The sequence below is a fragment of the Bombina bombina genome, chromosome 7, assembly GCF_027579735.1.
Source record: "Bombina bombina isolate aBomBom1 chromosome 7, aBomBom1.pri, whole genome shotgun sequence".
In the NCBI taxonomy this organism is placed as follows: domain Eukaryota; kingdom Metazoa; phylum Chordata; class Amphibia; order Anura; family Bombinatoridae; genus Bombina; species Bombina bombina.
Window position 1 is genome coordinate 403835612 of NC_069505.1, and position 23658 is coordinate 403859269.

Sequence of the window (23658 nt, forward strand, 5' to 3'; positions counted from 1 at the left end):
AATCTGTTCAACAGAAGCTTCATTCTTAAAAGCCCAGGAAGTAGAAACTGACGAAGTAGAAACTGACCTAGTAGAATGAGCCGTAATCCTCTGAGGCGGGGATTTACCCGACTCCAAATAAGCATGATGAATCAAAAGCTTTAACCAAGACGCCAAAGAAATGGCAGAAGCCTTCTGACCTTTCCTAGAACCAGAAAAGATAACAGACTAGAAGTCTTTCTGAAATCTTTAGTAGCTTCAACATAATATTTCAAGGCTCTAACCACGTCCAAAGAATGCAAAGATCTTTCCAAAGAATTCTTAGGATTAGGTCATAACGAAGGGACAACAATTTCTCTACTAATGTTGTTGGAATTCACAACTTTAGGTAAAAATTTTAATGAAGTCCGCAAAACCGCCTTATCCTGATGAAAAATCAGAAAAGGAGACTCACAAGAAAGAGCAGATAATTCAGAAACTCTTCTAGCAGAAGAGATGGCCAAAAGAAACAATACTCTCCAAGAAAGTAATTTAATGTCCAGAGAATGCATAGGCTCAAACAGAGGAGACTGTAAAGCCCTCAAAACCAAATTAAGACTCCAAGGAGGAGAAATTGGCTTAATGACAGGCTTGATACGAACCCAAGCCTGTACAAAACAATGAATGTAAAGAAGATTAGCAATTTTTCTGTGAAACAGAACAGAAAGAGCAGAGATTTGTCCTTTCAAGGAACTTGCAGACAAACCCTTATCCAAACCATCCTGAAGAAACTGTAAAATTCTAGGAATTCTAAAAGAATGCCAAGAGAATTTATGAGAAGAACACCATGAAATGTAAGTCTTCCAAACTCGGTAATAAATCTTTCTAGACACAGATTTGTGAGCCTGCAGCATAGTATTAATCACTGAGTCAGAGAAACCTCTATGACTAAGTACTAAGCGTTCAATCTCCATACCTTCAAATTTAATGATTTGAGATCCTGATGGAAAAATGGACCTTGAGATAGAAGGTCTGGCCTTAAAGGAAGTGGCCAAGGTTGGCAACTGGACATCCGAACAAGATCCGCATACCAAAACCTGTGTGGCCAACGCTCCATTATGATTTTTGAAATCACTCTTGGAAGAAGAACTAGAGGCGGAAAGATATAAGCAGGTTGATAATTCCAAGGAAGTGACAACGCATCCACTGCTTCCGCCTGAGGATCTCTGGACCTGGACAGATACCTGGGAAGTTTCCAGTTTAGATGAGAAGCCATCAGATCTATTTCTGGAAGCCCCCACATCTGAACAATCTGATGAAACACATCTGGGTGAAGAGAGCATTCTCCCGGATGTAAAGTCTGGCGACTGAGATAATCCGCTTCCCAATTATCTATACCTGGGATATGGACCGCAGAGATTAGACAAGAGCTGGATTCCGCCCATGTAAATATCCGAGATACTACTTTCATAGCTTGAGGACTGAGAGTCCCAACTTGATGATTGACATACGCCACGGTTGTGACATTGTCTGTCTGTAAACAAATAAACGGTTCTCTCTTCAGAAGAGGCCAAAACTGAAGAGCTCTGAAAATCGCACAGACTTCCAAAATATTGATTGGTAATCTCACCTCTTGAGATTTCCAAACCCCCTGCGCTGTCAGAGATCCCCAGACAGCTCCCCAACCTGAAAGACTTGCATCTGTTAAAATCACAGTCCAGGTTGGACGAACAAAAGAGGCCCCCTGGACCAAACGGTGGTGATCTAACCACCAAGTTAGAGATAGTCGAATATTGGGATTTAAGGATATTAATTGTGATATCTTTGTATAATCCCTGCACCATTGGTTCAGCATACAAAGCTGAAGAGGTCTCATGTGAAAACGAGCAAAGGGGATCGCCTCCGATGCTGCAGTCATGAGACCTAAAACCTCCATGCACATAGCTACTGAAGGGAATGACTGAGACTGAAGGTTCCGACAAGCTGAAACCAATTTCAGACGTCTTTTGTCTGTTAGAGACAAAGTCATGGATACTGAATCTATTTGGAATCCTAAAAAGGTTACCCTTGTCTAAGGAATCAAGGAACTTTTTGGTAAATTGATCCTCCAACCATGTCTTTGAAGATTCGTGTGAGATTCTGCAGAATGTAAAGACTGAGCAAGTACAAAGATATCGTCCAAATAAGGAAACGCTGCAATACCCCGCTCTCTGATTACAGAGAGTGGGGCACCGAGAACCTTTGAAAAAAATCCTTGGAGCTGTTGCTAGGCCAAAAGGAAAAGCAACACATTGGTAATGCTTGTCTAGAAAAGAGAATCTCAGGAACTGATAATGATCTGGATGAATCGGAATATGAAGATAAGCATCCTGTAAGTCTATTGTGGACATATAATGCCCTTGCTGAACAAAAGGCAGAATAGTCCTTATAGTCACCATTTTGAATGTTGGTATTCTTACATAACGATTCAAAATGTTTAGATCCAGAACTGGTCTGAAAGAATTCTCTTTCTTTGGAACAATGAACAGATTTTAATAAAACCCCAGACACCGTTCCAAATATGGAACTGGCACAATTACCCCGGATAACTCCAGGTCTGAAACACACTTCAGGAAAGCCTGAGCCTTTACTGGGTCCACTGGAATGCGTGAGTGAAATAAACTTCTCACAGGCGGTCTTACCTTGAAACCTATTCTGTACCCTTGAGAAACAATGTTCTGAATCCAATGATTTTGGATTGAATTGATCCAAACATCCTTGAAAATTCGAAGTCTGCCCCCTACCAGCTGCGCTGGAATGAGGGCCGCACCTTCACGCGGACTTGGGGGCTGGTTTAGATTTTCTAAAAGGCTTGGATTTATTCCAGACTGGAGAAGGCTTCCAATTGGAAACCGTTCCTTTAGGGGAAGGGTCAGGTTTCTGTTCCTTATTCTGACGAAAGGAACGAAAACGGTTAGTAGCCCTAAATTTACCATTAGATTTTTTATCCTGAGGCAAAAAGGCTCCCTTCCCCCCAGTGACAGTTGAAATTATGGAATCCAACTGAGAACCAAATAATTTATTACCTTGGAAAGATAGAGAAAACATAATTTATGTAAGAACTTACCTGATAAATTCATTTCTTTCATATTAGCAAGAGTCCATGAGCTAGTGACGTATGGGATATACATTCTTACCAGGAGGGGCAAAGTTTCCCAAACCTCAAAATGCCTATAAATACACCCCTCACCACACCCACAAATTAGTTTAACGAATAGCCAAGAAGTGGGGTGATAAGAAAAAAGTGCGAAAGCATAAAAAATAAGGAATTGGAATAATTGTGCTTTATACAAAAAAATCATAACCACCACAAAAAAGGGTGGGCCTCATGGACTCTTGCTAACATGAAAGAAATTAATTTATCAGGTAAGTTCTTACATAAATTATGTTTTCTTTCATGTAATTAGCAAGAGTCCATGAGCTAGTGACGTATGGGATAATAAATACCCAAGATGTGGAACTTCCACGCAAGAGTCACTAGAGAGGGAGGGATAAAATAAAGACAGCCAATTCCGCTGAAAAAATAATCCACACCCCAAAATAAAGTTTAAATCTTATAATGAAAAAAAACATAATTTATGTAAGAACTTACCTGATAAATTCATTTCTTTCATATTAGCAAGAGTCCATGAGCTAGTGACGTATGGGATATACATTCCTACCAGGAGGGGCAAAGTTTCCCAAACCTTAAAATGCCTATAAATAATACACCCCTCACCACACCCACAATTCAGTTTAACGAATAGCCAAGAAGTGGGGTGATAAGAAAAAAGTGCGAAAGCATATAAAATAAGGAATTGGAATAATTGTGCTTTATACAAAATCATAACCACCACAAAAAAAGGGCGGGCCTCATGGACTCTTGCTAATATGAAAGAAATGAATTTATCAGGTAAGTTCTTACATAAATTATGTTTTCTTTCATGTAATTAGCAAGAGTCCATGAGCTAGTGACGTATGGGATAATGACTACCCAAGAAGTGGATCTTTCCACACAAGAGTCACTAGAGAGGGAGGGATAAAATAAAGACAGCCAATTCCTGCTGAAAATAATCCACACCCAAAATAAAGTTTAATGAAAAACATAAGCAGAAGATTCAAACTGAAACCGCTGCCTGAAGAACTTTTCTACCAAAAACTGCTTCAGAAGAAGAAAATACATCAAAATGGTAGAATTTAGTAAAAGTATGCAAAGAGGACCAAGTCGCTACTTTGCAGATCTGGTCAACCGAAGCTTCATTCCTAAACGCCCAGGAAGTAGAAACTGACCTAGTAGAATGAGCTGTAATTCTCTGAGGCGGAGTTTTACCCGACTCAACATAGGCAAGATGAATTAAAGATTTCAACCAAGATGCCAAAGAAATGGCAGAAGCTTTCTGGCCTTTTCTAGAACCGGAAAAAATAACAAATAGACTAGAAGTCTTACGAAAAGATTTCGTAGCTTCAACATAATATTTCAAAGCTCTAACAACATCCAAAGAATGCAACGATTTCTCCTTAGAATTCTTAGGATTAGGACATAATGAAGGAACCACAATTTCTCTACTAATGTTGTTGGAATTCACAACTTTAGGTAAAAATTCAAAAGAAGTTCGCAACACCGCCTTATCCTGATGAAAAATCAGAAAAGGAGACTCACAAGAAAGAGCAGATAATTCAGAAACTCTTCTGGCAGAAGAGATGGCCAAAAGGAACAAAAAACTTTCCAAGAAAGTAATTTAATATCCAATGAATGCATAGGTTCAAATGGAGGAGCTTGAAGAGCCCCCAGAACCAAATTCAAACTCCAAGGAGGAGAAATTGACTTAATGACAGGCTTTATACGAACCAAAGCTTGTACAAAACAATGAATATCAGGAAGAATAGCAATCTTTCTATGAAAAAGAACAGAAAGAGCAGAGATTTGACCTTTCAAGGAACTTGCGGACAAACCCTTATCTAAACCATCCTGAAGAATACTGTAATATTCTCGGTATTCTAAAAGAATGCCAAGAAAAATGATGAGAAAGACACCAAGAAATATAAGTCTTCCAGACTCTATAATATATCTCTCTGGATACAGATGTACGAGCCTGTAACATAGTATTAATCACAGAGTCAGAGAAACCTCTTTGACCAAGAATCAAGAGTTCAATCGCCATACCTTTAAATTTAAGGATTTCAGATCCTGATGGAAAAAAAGGACCTTGAGACAAAAGGTCTGGTCTTAACGGAAGAGTCCACGGTTGGCAAGAGGCCATCCGGACAAGATCCGCATACCAAAACCTGTAAGGCCATGCCGGAGCCACCAGCAGAACAAACGAGCATTCCTTCAGAATCTTGGAGGTTACTCTTGGAAGAAGAACTAGAGGCGGAAAGATATAGGGAGGATGATACTTCCAAGGAAGTGATAATGCATCCACTGCCTCCGCCTGAGGATCCCGGGATCTGGACAGATACCTGGGAAGTTTCTTGTTTAGATGAGAAGCCATCAGATCTATTTCTGGAAGTTCCTACATTTGAACAATCTGAAGAAATACCTCTGGGTGAAGAGACCATTCGCCCGGATGCAACGTTTGACGACTGAGATAATCCGCTTTCCAATTGTCCATACCTGGGATATGAACCGCAGAGATTAGACAGGAGCTGGATTCCGCCCAAACCAAAATTCGAGATACTTCTTTCATAGCCAGAGGACTGTGAGTCCCTCCTTGATGATTGATGTATGCCACAGTTGTGACATTGTCTATCTGAAAACAAATGAACAACTCTCTCTTCAGAAGAGGCCAAGACTGAAGAGCTCTGAAAATTGCACGGAGTTCCAAAATATTGATCGGAAATCTCACCTCCTGAGATTCCCAAACCCCTTGTGCCGTCAGATACCCCCACACAGCTCCCCAACCTGTAAGACTTGCATCTGTTGAGATTATAGTCCAGGTCGGAAGAACAAAGAAGCCCCCTGAACTAAACGATGGTGATCTGTCCACCATGTCAGAGAGTGTTGTAAAATCGGTTTAAAGATATCAATTGAGATATCTTTGAGTAATCCCTGCACCATTGGTTCAGCATACAGAGCTGAAGAGGTCGCATGTGAAAACGAGCAAAGGAGATCGCATCTGATGCGGCAGTCCTAAGACCCAACATTTCCATGCATAAGGCTACCAAAGGGAATGATTGTGACTGAAGGTTTTGACAAGCTGATATCAATGTTAAACTTCTCTTGTCTGACAAGGACAGAGTCATAGACACTGAATTTATCTAGAAACCTAAAAAGGTTACCCTTGTCTGAGGAATCAATGAACTGATTGGTAAATTGATCCTCCAACCATGAACTTGAAGAAACAACACAAGTCGATTCGTATGAGATTCTTCGAAAATGAGAAGACTGAGCAAATACCAAGATATCGTCCAAATAAGGAAATACCAAAACCCTATTCTCTGATTACAGAAAGAAGGGCACCGAGAACCTTTGAAAAAAATTCTTGGAACTGAGGCTAAGCCAAACGGTAGAGCCACAAAACTGGTAATGCTTGTCTAAAAAGAGAATCTCAGACACTAAAAGTGATCTGGATGAATCGGAATATGCAGATACACATCCTGTAAATCTATTGTAGACATATAATGCCCTTGCTAAACAAAAGGCAGGATAGTCCTACAGTAACCATCTTGAATGTTGGTATCCTAACATAATGATTCAATAATGATAGATCCGGAACTGGTCTGAAGGAATTGACCTTCTTTGGTACAATGAAGAGATAAAATAAGACCCCAGCCCCTGTTCCAGAACTGGAACTGGCATAAATACTCCAGCCAACTCTAGATCTGAAACACATTTCAGAAATGCTGAGCCTTTGCTGTGTTAACTGGGACACGGGAAAGAAAAGAATCTCTTAGCAGGAGGCCTTAACTTGAAGCCAATTCTGTACCTTTCTGAAACAATGTTTCTGAAACCAGAGATTAAGAACGGAATTGATCCAAATTTCTTTGAAGAAAACGTAATCTGCCCCATACCAGCTGAGCTGGAATAAGGGCCGCACCTTCATAGGTACTTAGGAGCTGGCTATAGGTTTCTATAAGGCTTGGATATATTCCAAACTGGAAATAGTTTCCAAACTGATACCGCTCCTGAGGATGAAGGATCAGGCTTTTGTTCCTTGTGAGGAAAGGAACGAAAATGATTATTTACCCTGGAAAGAAAGGGAAAGCAAAGTTGACTTAGAAGACATGTCAGCATTCCAAGTTTAATCCATAAAGCTATTCTAGCTAAAATAGCTAGAGACATATACCTGACATCAACTCTAATGATATCAAAAGATGGTATCACCAATAAAATTATTAGCATGTTATAGAATAAAAATAATGCTATAAAATTATGATCTGTTACTTGTTGCGCTAAAGCTTCTAACCAAAAAGTTGAAGCTGCAGCAACATCCGCTAAAAATATAGCAGGTCTAAGAAAATTACCTGAACATAAGTAAGCTTTTCTTAGAAAGGAATCAATTTTCCTATCTAAAGGATCCTTAAATGAAGTACTATCTGCCGTAGGAATAGTAGTACATTAGCAGGAGTAGAGACAGCCCCATAACCTTAGGGATTTTTGTCCCAAAAAACTCTAATCTGTCAGATGGCACAGGATATAATTTGCTTAAACGTCTAGAAGGAGTAAATAAATTACCCAAATTATTCCATTCCCTGGAAATTACTTCAGAAATAGCATCAGGGAGATAAAACACTTCTGGAATAACTACAGGAGATTTAAAAACCTTATTTAAACGTTTACATTTAGTATCAAGAGGACCAGAATCCTCTATTTCTAATGCAAATAACACTTCTTTAAGTAAAGAACGAATAAATTCCATCTTGAACAAATACAAAGATTTATCAGCATCAACCTCTGAGACAGAAACCTCAGAACCAGAAGAACCATTATCAGTATCAGAATGATGATGTTCATTTAAAAATTCATCTGAAAAAAAGAGAAGTTTTAAAAGACTTTTATGTATACTAGAAGGAAAAATAACAGACATAGCCTTCTTAATGGATTTAAAAAATAAAATCTCTTATGTTATCAGGAACACTCTGAAAATTAGATGTTGACGGAACAGCAACAGGTAATGTAACAGTACTAAAGGAAATTTTATCTGCATTAATAAGTTTGACATGACATGCAATACAAATAACAGCTGGAGAAACAGATACCAAAAGTTTATAGCAGATACACTTAGCTTGGTAGCTCCAGCATTGTGCAGTGATTTTCCTGAAGTATCTTCTGACTCAGTTGCAACGTGGAACATCTTGCAATATGTAAAAGAAAAAAAAAAACAACATATAAAGCAAAATTGATCAAATTCCTTAAATGACAGTTTCAGGAATGGGAAAAAATGCCAAAGAACAAGCTTCTAGCAACCAGAAGCAATAAAAAATGAGACTTAAATAATGTGGAGACAAAAGTGACGCCCATATTTTTTCGCGCCAAATAAGACGCCCACATTATTTGGCGCCTAAATGCTTTTTGGCGCCAAAAATGACGCCACATCCGGAACGCCGACATTTTTGGCGCAAAATAACGTCAAAGAATGACGCAACTTCCGGCGACACGTATGACGCCGGAAACGGAAATAGAATTTTTGCGCCAAAAAAGTCCGCGCCAAGAATGACGCAATAAAATGAAGCATTTTCAGCCCCCGCGAGCCTAACAGCCCACAGGGAAAAAGTCAAATTTTAAGGTAAAAAATGTTAAATTAAAATGCATTATCCCAAATATGAAACTGACTGTCTGAAAAATAAGGAAAGTTGAACATTCTGAGTCAAGGCAAATAAATGTTTGAATACATATATTTAGAACTTTATAAACAAAGTGCCCAACCATAGCTAGGAGTGTCACAGAAAATAAGACTTACTTACCCCAGGACACTCATCTACATATAGCAGATAGCCAAACCAGTACTGAAAACGAGAATCAGCAGAGGTAATGGTATATATAAGAGTATATCGTCGATCTGAAAAGGGAGGTAAGAGATGAATCTCTACGACCGATAACAGAGAACCTATGAAATAGACCCCTTAGAAGGAGATCACTGCATTCAAATAGGCAATACTCTCCTCACATCCCTCTGACATTCACTGCACGCTGAGAGGAAAACCGGGCTCCAACTTGCTGCGGAGCGCATATCAACGTAGAATCTAGCACAAACTTACTTCACCACCTCCATCGGAGGCAAAGTTTGTAAAACTGAATTGTGGGTGTGGTGAGGGGTGTATTTATAGGCATTTTAAGGTTTGGGAAACTTTGCCCCTCCTGGTAGGAATGTATATCCCATACGTCACTAGCTCATGGACTCTTGCTAATTACATGAAAGAAACTGAAATTATAAGCAGAAGAATCAAACTGAAACAGCTGCCTGAAGTACTTTTCTACCAAAAACTGCTTCAGAAGAAGAAAACACATCAAAATGGTAGAATTTAGTAAAAGTATGCAAAGACGACCAAGTGGCTGCTTTGCAAATCTGATCAACCGAAGCTTCATTCCTAAACGCCCAGGAAGTAGAAACTGACCTAGTAGAATGAGCTGTAATCCTTTGAGGTGGAGTTTTACCCGACTCGACATAAGCATGATGAATCAAAGATTTTAAACAAGATGCCAAAGAAATGGCAGAGGCCTTCTGACCTTTCCTGGAACCGGAAAAGATAACAAATAGACTAGAATTCTTTCGGAAATCTTTAGTAGCTTCAACATAATATTTCAAAGCTCTAACTACATCCAAAGAATGCAACGATCTTTCCTTAGAATTCTTAGGATTAGGACACAATGAAGGAACCACAATTTCTCTACTAATGTTGTTAGAGTTCACAACTTTAGGTAAAAATTTAAATGAAGTTCGCAACACCGCCTTATCCTGATGAAAAATCAGAAAAGGAGATTCACAAGAAAGAGCAGATAACTCTGAAACTCTTCTAGCAGAAGAGATGGCCAAAAGGAACAGAACTTTCCAAGAAAGTAATTTAATGTCCAGAGAATGCATAGGTTCAAACGGAGGAGCTTGTAAAGCCCCCAGAACCAAATTCAAACTCCAAGGAGGAGAGATTGACTTAATGACAGGTTTTATACGAACCAAAGCCTGTACAAAACAATGAATATCAGGAAGATTAGCAATCTTTCTGTGAAACAACACAGAAAGAGCAGAAATTTGTCCTTTCAAAGAACTTGCGGACAAACCTTTATCCAGACCATCCTGAAGAAATTGTAAAATTCTAGGAATTCTAAAAGAATGCCAGGAAAAATGATGAGAAGAGCACCAAGAAATGTAAGTCTTCCAGACTCGATAATATATCTTCCTAGACACAGATTTACGAGCCTGTAACATAGTATTAATTACAGAGTTAGAGAAACCTCTATGACTGAGAATCAAGCGTTCAATCTCCATACCTTCAAATTTAATGATTTGAGATCCTGATGGAAAAAAGGGCCTTGAGATAGAAGGTCTGGTCTTAACGGAAGAGTCCAAGGTTGGCAAGTAGCCATCCGAACAAGATCCGCATACCAAAACCTGTGAGGCCAAAGTTCCTTTCCCCCCCAGTAACAGTTGAAATAATAGAATCCAACTGGGAACCAAACAATTTATTGCCTTGGAAAGAAAGGGAAAGCAAAGTTGACTTAGAAGACATATCTGCATTCCAAGTTTTAAGCCATAAAGCTCTTCTAGCTAAAATAGCTAAATACATATACCTGACATCAACTCTAATGATATCAAAGATGGCATCACAAATAAAGTTATTAGCATGTTGAAGAAGTTTAACAATGCTATGAGTATTATGATCTGACACTTGTTGTGCCAAAGCCTCCAACCAAAAAGTGGAAGCTGCCGCAACATCAGCCAAAGAAATAGCAGGTCTAAGAAGATTACCTGAACATAAATAAGCTTTCCTTAGAAAGGAATCAATTTTCCTATCTAAAGGATCCTTAAAAGAAGTACTATCTGCCGTAGGAATAGTAGTACGTTTAGCGAGAGTAGAGATAGCCCCATCAACCTTAGGGATTTTGTCCCAAAACTCTAATCTGTCAGATGGCACAGGATACAATTTCTTAAACCTTTTAGAAGGAGTAAATGAATTACCCAGATTATTCCATTCCCTAGAAATTACTTCAGAAATAGCATCAGGGACAGGAAAAACTTCCGGAATAACTGTAGGAGGTTTAATATCCAGAGGACTAGATTCCTCCATCTCTAATGCGATTAAAACTTCTTTAAGTAAAGAACGAATAAATTCCATTTTAAAGAAATATGAAGATTTATCAGTGTCAATATCTGAGACAGAATCCTCTGAACCAGAAAAATCATCATCAGAAACAGACAAATCAGAATGATGATGTTCATTTAAAAATTCATCTGAAAAATGAGAAGTTCTAAAAGACCTTTTACGTTTACTGGAAGGAGGAATAACAGACATAGCCTTCCTAATAGATTTAGAAACAAAATCTCTTATATTAACAGGAACATCCTGAGTATTAGATGTTGATGGAACAGCAACAGGTAATGGTATATTACTAATGGAAATACTATCTGCATTAGCAAGCTTATCATGACATTCATCACAAACTACAGCCGGAGGGACAGATACCACAAGTTTACAGCAGATACACTTAACTTTGGTGGAACCAGCATCAGTCAGCGTTTTTCCAGAAGTAGCTTCTGATCCAGGGTCAATCTGAGACATCTTGCAATATGTAAGAGAAAAAACAACATATAAAGCAAAATCTATCAAATTCCTTAAAAGGCAGTTTCAGGAATGGGAAAAAATGCCAATGAACAAGCCTCTAGCAACCAGAAGCAAATGAAAAATGAGATTTAAATAATGTGAGAAAAAAGGTGGAGACATAAATGACGCCCACATTTTTTGGCGCAAAAAAAAAACCGCCCACATTATTGGCGCCCAAAATTACGCCACATCCGGTAACGCCGACATTTTTGGCGCAAAACGTCAAAAAATTACGCAAACACAAACAACTTCCGGCGACAAGTATGACGCCGGAAATGACATAGAAATTTTTTGCGCCAAAAAAGTCAGCGCCAGAAATGACGCAATAAAATGAAGCATTTTCAGCCCCCGCGAGCCTAACAGCCCAACAGGGTCAATTTTTAAGGTAAGAAAAAATGTTTTAATTCATATGCATTATCCCAAATAATGAAACTGACTGTCTGAAATAAGGAATATTGAACATCCTGAATCAAGGCAAATAAATGTTTAAACACATATATTTAGAACTTTATATAAAAGTGCCCAACCATAGCTTAGAGTGTCACAAAATATAAGGCTTACTTACCCCAGGACACTCATCTACATGAAGTAGAAAGCCAAACCAGTACTGAAACGAGAATCAGTAGAGGTAATGGTATATAAGAGTATATCGTCGATCTGAAAAGGGAGGTAAGAGATGAATCTCTACGACCGATAACAGAGAACCTATGAAATAGATCCCGTAGAAGGAGACCATTGAATTCAAATAGGCAATACTCTCTTCACATCCCTCTGACATTCACTGCAACACTGAGAGGAAAACCGGGCTCCAGCCTGCTGCGAAGCGCATATTAACGTAGAATCTAGCACAAACTTACTTCACCACCTCCATGGGAGGCAAAGTTTGTAAAACTAATTTGTAGGTGTGGTGAGGGGTGTATTTATAGGCATTTTGAGGTTTGGGAAACTTTGCCCCTCCTGGTAGGAATGTATATCCCATACGTCACTAGCTCATGGACTCTTGCTAATTACATGAAAGAAAGCAATGTTGACTTAGAAGTCATATCCGCATTCCAAGATTTAAGATATAAAGCTCTTCTAGCTAAAATAACTAAAGACATATACCTGACATCAATTTTAATGATATAAAAAATGGCATCACAAATGAAATTATTAGCATGTTGAATTAGCTTAACAATGCTATACACATTAGAATCTGGTACTTGTTGCGCTAAAGTTTCCAACCAAAAAGTTGAAGCCGCAGCAACACCAGCCAAAGAAATAGCAGGCCTTAGAAGATGACCTGAACATAAATAAGCCTTCCTTAGATAAGATTCAAGCATCCTATCTAAAGGATCTTCAAAAGAAGTACTATCTGCCGTAGGAATAGTAGTACGCTTAGCAAGAGTAGAGATAGCCCCATCAACTTTGGGGATCTTATCCCAAAACTCCTATCTATCAGTCGGCAAAGGGTACAGTCTCTTAAACCTTAAAGAAGGAGTAAAACAGAATTTATGTTTACCTGATAAATTACTTTCTCCAACGGTGTGTCCGGTCCACGGCGTCATCCTTACTTGTGGGATATTCTCTTCCCCAACAGGAAATGGCAAAGAGCCCAGCAAAGCTGGTCACATGATCCCTCCTAGGCTCCGCCTTCCCCAGTCATTCGACCGACGTAAAGGAGGAATATTTGCATAGGAGAAACCATATGATACCGTGGTGACTGTAGTTAAAGAAAATAAATTATCAGACCTGATTAAAAAAACCAGGGCGGGCCGTGGGCCGGACACACCGTTGGAGAAAGTAATTTATCAGGTAAACATAAATTCTGTTTTCTCCAACATAGGTGTGTCCGGTCCACGGCGTCATCCTTACTTGTGGGAACCAATACCAAAGCTTTAGGACACAGATGAAGGGAGGGAGCAAATCAGGTCACCTAGATGGAAGGCACCACGGCTTGCAAAACCTTTCTCCCAAAAATAGCCTCAGAAGAAGCAAAAGTATCAAACTTGTAAAATTTAGTAAAAGTGTGCAGTGAAGACCAAGTCGCTGCCTTACATATCTGATCAACAGAAGCCTCGTTCTTGAAGGCCCATGTGGAAGCCACAGCCCTAGTGGAATGAGCTGTGATTCTTTCAGGAGGCTGCCGTCCGGCAGTCTCGTAAGCCAATCTGATGATGCTTTTAATCCAAAAAGAGAGAGAGGTAGAAGTTGCTTTTTGACCTCTCCTTTTACCAGAATAAACAACAAACAAGGAAGATGTTTGTCTAAAATCCTTTGTAGCATCTAAATAGAACTTTAGAGCACGAACAACATCCAAATTGTGCAACAAACGTTCCTTCTTTGAAACTGGATTCGGACACAAAGAAGGCACGACTATCTCCTGGTTAATGTTTTTGTTAGAAACAACTTTCGGAAGAAAACCAGGTTTAGTACGTAAAACTACCTTATCTGCATGGAACACCAGATAAGGAGGAGAACACTGCAGAGCAGATAATTCTGAAACTCTTCTAGCAGAAGAAATTGCAACCAAAAACAAAACTTTCCAAGATAATAACTTAATATCAACGGAATGTAAGGGTTCAAACGGAACCCCCTGAAGAACTGAAAGAACTAAATTGAGACTCCAAGGAGGAGTCAAAGGTTTGTAAACAGGCTTGATTCTAACCAGAGCCTGAACAAAGGCTTGAACATCTGGCACAGCTGCCAGCTTTTTGTGAAGTAACACAGACAAGGCAGAAATCTGTCCCTTCAAGGAACTTGCAGATAATCCTTTTTCCAAACCTTCTTGAAGAAAGGATAGAATCTTAGGAATTTTTACCTTGTCCCAAGGGAATCCTTTAGATTCACACCAACAGATATATTTTTTCCATATTTTGTGGTAAATTCTTCTAGTTACAGGCTTTCTGGCCTGAACAAGAGTATCAATGACAGAATCTGAGAACCCTCGCTTAGATAAGATCAAGCGTTCAATCTCCAAGCAGTCAGTTGGAGTGAGACCAGATTCGGATGTTCGAACGGACCTTGAACAAGAAGGTCTCGTCTCAAAGGTAGCTTCCATGGTGGAGCCGATGACATATTCACCAGGTCTGCATACCAAGTCCTGCGTGGCCACGCAGGAGCTATCAAGATCACCGATGCCCTCTCCTGATTGATCCTGGCTACCAGCCTGGGGATGAGAGGAAACGGCGGGAATACATAAGCTAGTTTGAAGGTCCAAGGTGCTACTAGTGCATCTACTAGAGTCGCCTTGGGATCCCTGGATCTGGACCCGTAGCAAGGAACCTTGAAGTTCTGACGAGAGGCCATCAGATCCATGTCTGGAATGCCCCACAATTGAGTAATTTGGGTAAAGATGTCCGGATGGAGTTCCCACTCCCCCGGATGAAATGTCTGACGACTCAGAAAATCCGCTTCCCAATTTTCCACTCCTGGGATGTGGATTGCAGACAAGTGGCAGGAGTGAGTCTCCGCCCATTGAATGATTTTGGTCACTTCTTCCATCGCCAGGGAACTCCTTGTTCCCCCCTGATGGTTGATGTACGCAACAGTCGTCATGTTGTCTGATTGAAACCGTATGAACTTGGCCTTTGCTAGCTGAGGCCAAGCCTTGAGAGCATTGAATATCGCTCTCAGTTCCAGAATATTTATCGGGAGAAGAGATTCTTCCCGAGACCAAAGACCCTGAGCTTTCAGGGGTCCCCAGACCGCGCCCCAGCCCACCAGACTGGCGTCGGTCGTGACAATGACCCACTCTGGTCTGCGGAAGCTCATCCCCTGTGACAGGTTGTCCAGGGACAGCCACCAACGGAGTGAATCTCTGGTCCTCTGATCTACTTGTATCGTCGGAGACAAGTCTGTATAGTCCCCATTCCACTGACTGAGCATGCACAGTTGTAATGGTCTTAGATGAATTCGCACAAAAGGAACTATGTCCATTGCCGCTACCATCAAACCTATTACTTCCATGCACTGCGCTATGGAAGGAAGAGGAACAGAATGAAGTATTTGACAAGAGTTTAGAAGTTTTGATTTTCTGGCCTCTGTCAGAAAAATCCTCATTTCTAAGGAGTCTATTATTGTTCCCAAGAAGGGAACCCTTGTTGACGGAGATAGAGAACTTTTTTCTACGTTCACTTTCCACCCGTGAGATCTGAGAAAGGCCAGGACAATGTCCGTGTGAGCCTTTGCTTGAGGAAGGGACGACGCTTGAATCAGAATGTCGTCCAAGTAAGGTACTACTGCAATGCCCCTTGGTCTTAGCACCGCTAGAAGGGACCCTAGTACCTTTGTGAAAATTCTTGGAGCAGTGGCTAATCCGAACGGAAGTGCCACAAACTGGTAATGCTTGTCCAGGAATGCGAACCTTAGGAACCGATGATGTTCCTAGTGGATAGGAATATGTAGATACGCATCCTTTAAATCCACCGTGGTCATGAATTGACCTTCCTGGATGGAAGGAAGAATTGTTCGAATGGTTTCCATTTTGAACGATGGAACCTTGAGAAACTTGTTTAGGATCTTGAGATCTAAGATTGGTCTGAATGTTCCCTCTTTTTTGGGAACTACGAACAGATTGGAGTAGAACCCCATCCCTTGTTCTCCTAATGGAACAGGATGAATCACTCCCATTTTTAACAGGTCTTCTACACAATGTAAGAATGCCTGTTTTTTTATGTGGTCTGAAGACAATTGAGACCTGTGGAACCTCCCCCTTGGGGGAGGCCCCTTGAATTCCAGAAGATAACCTTGGGAGACTATTTCTAGTGCCCAAGGATCCAGAACATCTCTTGCCCAAGCCTGAGCGAAGAGAGAGAGTCTGCCCCCCACCAGATCCGGTCCCGGATCGGGGGCCAACATCTCATGCTGTCTTGGTAGTAGTGGCAGGTTTCTTGGCCTGCTTTCCTTTGTTCCAGCCTTGCATTGGTCTCCAGGCTGGCTTGGCTTGAGAAGTATTACCCTCTTGCTTAGAGGACGTAGCACTTGGGGCTGGTCCGTTTCTGCGAAAGGGACGAAAATTAGGTTTATTTTTGGCCTTGAAAGACCTATCCTGAGGAAGGGCGTGGCCCTTGCCCCCAGTGATATCAGAGATAATCTCTTTCAAGTCAGGGCCAAACAGCGTTTTCCCCTTGAAAGGAATGTTAAGCAATTTGTTCTTGGAAGACGCATCCGCTGACCAAGATTTTAGCCAAAGCGCTCTGCGCGCCACAATAGCAAAACCAGAATTTTTCGCCGCTAACCTAGCCAATTGCAAAGTGGCGTCTAGGGTGAAAGAATTAGCCAATTTGAGAGCATGAATTCTGTCCATAATCTCCTCATAAGAAGAAGAATTATTATTGAGCGCCTTTTCTAGTTCATCGAACCAGAAACACGCTGCTGTAGTGACAGGAACAATGCATGAAATTGGTTGTAGAAGGTAACCTTGCTGAACAAACATCTTTTTAAGCAAACCTTCTAATTTTTTATCCATAGGCTCTTTGAAAGCACAACTATCTTCTATAGGTATAGTGGTGCGTTTGTTTAGAGTAGAAACCGCCCCCTCGACCTTGGGGACTGTCTGCCATAAGTCCTTTCTGGGGTCGACCATAGGAAACAATTTTTTAAATATGGGGGGAGGGACGAAAGGTATACCGGGCCTTTCCCATTCTTTATTTACAATGTCCGCCACCCGCTTGGGTATAGGAAAAACTTCGGGGGGCCCCGGGACCTCTAGGAACTTGTCCATTTTACATAGTTTCTCTGGAATGACCAAATTCTCACAATCATCCAGAGTAGATAACACCTCCTTAAGCAGAGCGCGGAGATGTTCCAATTTAAATTTAAATGTAATCACATCAGGTTCAGCATGTTGAGAAATTTTCCCTGAATCTGAAATTTCTCCCTCAGACAAAACCTCCCTGGCCCCCTCAGACTGGTGTAGGGGCACTTCAGAACCAATATCATCAGCGTCCTCATGCTCTTCAGTATTTTCTAAAACAGAGCAGTCGCGCTTTCGCTGATAAGTGGGCATTTTGGCTAAAATGTTTTTGATAGAATTATCCATTACAGCCGTTAATTGTTGCATAGTAAGGAGTATTGGCGCACTAGATGTACTAGGGGCCTCCTGTGTGGGCAAGACTGGTGTAGACGAAGGAGGGGATGATGCAGCACCATGCTTACTCCCCTCACTTGAGGAATCATCTTGGGCATCATTTTCTCTAAATTTTGTGTCACATAAATCACATCTATTTAAATGAGAAGGAACCTTGGCTTCCCCACATTCAGAACACAGTCTATCTGGTAGTTCAGACATGTTAAACAGGCATAAACTTGATAACAAAGTACAAAAAACGTTTTAAAATAAACCGTTACTGTCACTTTAAATTTTAAACTGAACACACTTTATTACTGCAATTGTGAAAAAGTATGAAGGAATTGTTCAAAATTCACCAAAATTTCACCACAGTGTCTTAAACCCTTAAAAGTATTGCACACCAAATTTGGAAGCTTTAACCCTTAAAATAACGGAACCGGAGCCGTTTTTATATTTAACCCCTTTACAGTCCCTGGTATCTGCTTTGCTGAGACCCAACCAAGCCCAAAGGGGAATACGATACCAAATGACGCCTTCAGAAAGTCTTTTCTATGTATCAGAGCTCCTCACACATGCATCTGCATGTCATGCTTCCCAAAAACAAGTGCGCAATAGAGGCGCGAAAATGAGACTCTGCCTATGATTAGGGAAAGCCCCTAGAGAATAAGGTGTCCAATACAGTGCCTGCCGGTTATTTTACATAATTCCCAAGATTAAAATAATTCCTCAAGGCTATGGAGTATAAAATATGCTTATATATAAATCGATTTAGCCCAGAAAATGTCTACAGTCTTAAAAGCCCTTGTGAAGCCCTTTTTTTCTTTCTGTAATAAAAATGGCTTACCGGATCCCATAGGGAAAATGACAGCTTCCAGCATTACATCGTCTTGTTAGAATGTGTCATACCTCAAGCAGCAAAAGTCTGCTCACTGTTCCCCCAACTGAAGTTAATTCCTCTCAACAGTCCTGTGTGGAAACAGCCATCGATTTTAGTAACGGTTGCTAAAATCATTTTCCTCTTACAAACAGAAATCTTCATCTCTTTTCTGTTTCAGAGTAAATAGTACATACCAGCACTATTTTAAAATAACAAACTCTTGATTGAATAATAAAAACTACAGTTAAACACTAAAAAACTCTAAGCCATCTCCGTGGAGATGTTGCCTGTACAACGGCAAAGAGAATGACTGGGGAAGGCGGAGCCTAGGAGGGATCATGTGACCAGCTTTGCTGGGCTCTTTGCCATTTCCTGTTGGGGAAGAGAATATCCCACAAGTAAGGATGACGCCGTGGACCGGACACACCTATGTTGGAGAAATTAAGTACCCAGACTATTCCATTCCCTAGAAATTACCTCTGAAATAGCATCAGGAACTGGAAAAACCTCTGGAATAACTACATGAAGTTTAAAAAACGAATTTAAACGTTTACTGGTTTTAATATCAAGAGGACTAGTCTCCTCCATATCTAATGCAATCAACACCTCTTTTAATAAAGAATGAATATACTCCATTTTAAATAAATATGACGTTTTGTCAGTGTCAATATCTGAGGCAGAATCTTCTGAACCAGATAGATCCTCACCAGAGATAGATAAATCAGAATGCTGTCGGTCATTTAAAAATTAATCGAATTTATGAGAAGTTTTAAGAGACCGTTTACATTTATTAGAAGGTGGTATAACAGACAGGGCCTTCTGAATAGAATTAGAAACAAATTCTCTCACATTAACAGAAATATCCTGAACATTAGATGTTGAAGGAACAACAACAGGTAATGGATTATTACTAATGGAAATATTGTCTGTGTTTGAAAGTTTATCATGACAACTAACACAAACTACAGCCGGAGGAACAGTTACCACAAGTTTACAACAAATGCACTTAGCTTTGGTAGAACCGACATCAGGCAGCAGCATTCCAGAAGTAGATTCTGATACAGGGTCAGATTGGGACATCTTGCAATATGTAATAGAAAAAAGAACATATAAAGCAAAATTATCAATTTCCTTATATGACAGTTTCAGGAATGGGAAAAAATGCAAACAGAATAAGCCTCTGGAAACCAGAAGCAAAAATACATGAAGACTTAAATAATGTCAAAAGTCTGGGGCCAAGTATGACGCCCACAACTGACAAAATATTTTTTGGCGCCAAAAACGTCTGCAACAAACACGAGCGTCATAGATGATGCAACTACGTGAAAATTTTCGGCGCCAAGTAATACGCCGGAAATGACGAAAATACGTCAACAAACGTAATTCTCGCACCAAAAAAGTCTCACGCCAAAAATGACGCAATAAATTATAGCATTTTGCGCACCTGCGAGCAATTTGGAAAAAAACATAATTTATGTAAGAACTTACCTGATAAATTCATTTCTTTCATATTAGCAAGAGTCCATGAGCTAGTGACGTATGGGATATACATTCCTACCAGGAGGGGCAAAGTTTCCCAAACCTTAAAATGCCTATAAATACACCCCTCACCAAACCCACAAATCAGTTTAACGAATAGCCAAGAAGTGGGGTGATAAGAAAAGAGCGAAAGCATAAAAAAAAAAAGGAATTGGAATAATTGTGCTTTATACAAAAAAAATCATAACCACCACAAAAAAAGGGTGGGCCTCATGGACTCTTGCTAATATGAAATTCAAACTCCAAGGAGGAGAGATTGACTTAATGACAGGTTTTATACGAACCAAAGCCTGTACAAAACAATGAATATCAGGAAGATTAGCAATCTTTCTGTGAAACACAGAAAGAGCAGAAATTTGTCCTTTCAAAGAACTTGCAGACAAACCTTTATCCAGACCATCCTGAAGAAATTGTAAAATTCTAGGAATTCTAAAAGAATGCCAGGAAAAATGATGAGAAGAGCACCAAGAAATGTAAGTCTTCCAGACTCGATAATATATCTTCCTAGACACAGATTTACGAGCCTGTAACATAGTATTAATTACAGAGTTAGAGAAACCTCTATGACTGAGAATCAAGCGTTCAATCTCCATACCTTCAAATTTAATGATTTGAGATCCTGATGGAAAAAAATGGCCTTGAGAAAGAAAAGGTCTGGTTTAAACGGAGGTGTCCAACGTTGGCAACTGGCCATCCGAATGAGATTCGTATACCAAAACCTGAGAGGCCATGCTGGAGCTACCAGCATAACAAACAAATACTCCAGAAGAATTCTGGAAGAAGAACTAGAGGCGGAAAGAAATAGGCAAAAAGATAATTCCAAAGAAATGTCAATGTATACACTACTTCCGCCTGAAGATTCCCGGACCTTAATAGGCCCCTGGGAAGTTCTTTATTCAGATGAGATGAAAAAACATATCTGGGTAAGAGAGACCATTCTCCCGGAGGAAAAGCTGGATTAACAGAAATAATCCGCTTCCTAAATATCTATACCTGGGAAAAAAACCACAGAATTTAGATAGGAGCTGGATTTAGCCCAAGCTGATATCCGAGACACTTCTGTCACAACCTAAGGACTGAAAGTCCTACTCTGATGATTGACATACACCATAGTAGTGATATTGTTTGAAAAACATTAAACGTCTCTTCTTCAAAAAGAAACTAACTGAAAAATTCTGAGAAAACACAGAGTTCTAAAATATCAAATGGTAATCTCGCCTCCTGAGATTTCCAAACCCCTTGTGCTGACAGAGATCCTCAGACAGCCTCCCAACCAAAAAGACTCGCATCTGTAGAGATCATGGTCCAGGTTGAAAGAAACGAAGAGACCTGTAGAACTAAATGATGGTGATCTTAACCACCAAATCAAGAGATAAATATTAGGATTCGAAGATTTAAAATGCGAAATCATAGAATCCCTGCACCATAATTCAGCATAAAAGACTGGAAAGGTTCTTTCTATTGGAAATGAGCAAAGGGAATTAAATCCATGCTGTGGCCATAAGACCTAAAACTTCTATGCATATATAGCAACTGAAGGAAATAATAGAGACTAAAGGTACCGACAAACGGAACACAATAAAATTGTCCCTTGTCTGATAGAGACAAAGACAGTGACACAAACCATCTGGAAACCAAAAAAAAAAAAGGTGACCCTTGTGTGAGAAATCAAGAGCTTTTGAAAAAAAAAAAAGATCCTCTAACTATGTCCTGAAGAGCAAGTGAATCATATGAGATTCCGCATCCTCAGAAAAATAATCTGAAAGAAAACAGAAAAATGAAAATATGCATTTATTGTATCTAATGAAAACAAATAATGCTATCACTGACCAAAAAAAGGCAGAATAGTTTGAATAAAACTCCAAAACCCATTTCCTAAAAATGGAACTGGAAGAAATACCCCAGAAGATTCCAGGTCTGAGCAGCGCTTGAACCCCATGGGTGCCCAGCCATGCTTCAACAGTACCTAAAATATATAGGACCGAAACACACTTAAAGAAAGTGTAAGCCTTACTGGAATAAAATCAAAGAAATTTGGACCGAATAGAACCAAATAAATTTCAAAGAAGTCTTAACCTGCCCCTTGCCAGCCAAGCTGGAATACGGCACGTTCATCGCAATATTAGGGAGCTGATTTCGAACTGAAAAAATTTCCAATTATAAACATGCTACTTGGGAAAGAATTCAGGAATTCGTTCCTTAATAAGAACAACCATACTAGTATAAGCTTAAAGTTTTAATCTTAGAACTCAATCTTGAAGCCCAGAGTAACAGTTAAGAATGGAATCCAATTATAAAACAAATAATTGATTATCTTATAACAAAAGAAATATGGATTTTTTTATTTTATTTTTTAAAAATCACAAAATTCTTCTAGCTGAAATAGCTAAAGACATAGATTAACCCTCATTTGCGAAAATATTCAATAAAATGAAGACACAAATGAAATCATTAGCATGATAGTCCAGTTAAAGGAACAGTCAATACAGTGGACTTGCATAATCAATAAATGCAAAACAGCAAGACAAATGCAACAGCACCTAGTCTAGTAAATGTTGTCCCTTAACAAATGCTAAAATAAATCATAATCTGATACTTGATCTTAAAGTAAACAGAACAAAAATGAAGCAATTGCAACATCCAAATAAAACACAGGACCAAGAAAAGTACCTGGAACTAAATAATTTTCCATAAATAAGATACAACCATCTAAAGGAAAATAAATACTATTTTGCTATAGAAACAATAGCCCAAATAGTAGGAGTAGAGATAGCCCCAATAAATTGGAGAACCCTCCAAATTTAATTTAACTGCTGGCAAAGAATATAGTTTAAAACCTTTGAAGAAGGAATAAAAGAAAATTCTCAGCCTATTCCATTCCCTAGTATGGGGAATTGGAAAGAAAACCTCTGAAAACACAGAAGAATAAATAAGCAGAAATAGTATCAGCTAGTCTTAAAGAACTAGTTACCTTAATATCCAAAATAATCAACACCTTTTCAACAAAGAACAAATGTACTTTAATAAAAAAATAATAAAAAAGTAGATTTGTTAGTGTCAATATCTGATGAAGAAAATTCTGAAAGAGAAAAAACATCATCAGAGAAGGATAAATCAGTATGTTGTTGGTCATTTGAAACTTCAATAATTAAAAAAGAAGTGAAAAAGACCTAAAATTTTTTATTAGAAGGCACAAAGTCAGACAAAGCCTTTAACATAGAATCAGAAAAATATTTCTTATAAATCTTCTAAATATTTCTTGCACATAAGATGTAAGAATGGCAATATATAAAGCATAAATACTAATGGATTCTGCATGTAAAAGTATATCATAATAACTTATTACAAACCATAGCTAAAGATAAACATTTATAACATTTAAAATAAATGGACTTAGCTTTGGTAGAACTGAACTCAGTTAAGCATTTTTCCAGAAGTAGCTTTTGATCCAGGGTCA

The 23658-nt window shown here is 39.3% G+C and overlaps 1 protein-coding gene across 1 annotated transcript in view; it reads right to left on the bottom strand.

The window, feature by feature from the left end:
- Positions 1–23658, bottom strand: part of FANCD2 (FA complementation group D2) — a gene marked incomplete in the record, with an annotated part of 1113076 nt that overhangs the window by 395687 nt on the left and 693731 nt on the right.